The sequence below is a fragment of the Morone saxatilis genome, unplaced genomic scaffold (genome assembly GCF_004916995.1).
Source record: "Morone saxatilis isolate NCDOM2014 unplaced genomic scaffold, NCSU_SB_2.0 Contig16, whole genome shotgun sequence".
Classification (NCBI taxonomy): domain Eukaryota; kingdom Metazoa; phylum Chordata; class Actinopteri; family Moronidae; genus Morone; species Morone saxatilis.
In genome coordinates, this window is record NW_023339718.1 from 20,619,951 (window position 1) to 20,620,454 (window position 504).

The window sequence follows — 504 nt, forward strand, 5'->3', positions numbered from 1 at the left end:
GATAGATAGATAGATAGATAGGGTAATAAGTAGAGTTAGACACATCTCTTCTACATCCATTTGTTAATATATGAATTCAGCGTTGTTCTTTCACACTAAATGAGATATCAGCACGTAGCGGTTGCCTGCAGTCAAAATGATAGAGGTGAGGAGCTGGCTTTACTCATTTTCAGAGTCGTCAGGCTGTGAAACCTGCAATAAAGCCTTTCTTAGCCTGCATGAAATATATCATTAGTATAAGTTTTAATGGGGAATTGATTTAAATGCTTTTCCACCCTGGAAAGAGTATATTTCTGTGGCAACCAAAAAGCAAAAGCTGTTAATAGTTTTGGCATACAATATGCTTTTTATTCCATTTAGTAATGAAAAATTACAATCTGTCAAATATATGCTAAATTAGAATTCTGGGTCATGACCACTGTCCAGGGTGCTGATTCTGAGCCTTTCCTGGGTTTGTGTAAAAAATAAAAACAAAAAACCCTTAAAAAAACAAAAAAACAAAAA

The 504-nt window shown here is 34.3% G+C and overlaps 1 protein-coding gene across 1 annotated transcript in view; it reads right to left on the bottom strand.

Annotated features, from left to right (window-relative positions):
• The window catches only part of fras1 (Fraser extracellular matrix complex subunit 1), a gene marked incomplete in the record, with an annotated part of 218,544 nt that overhangs the window by 144,217 nt on the left and 73,823 nt on the right, over window positions 1-504 (bottom strand).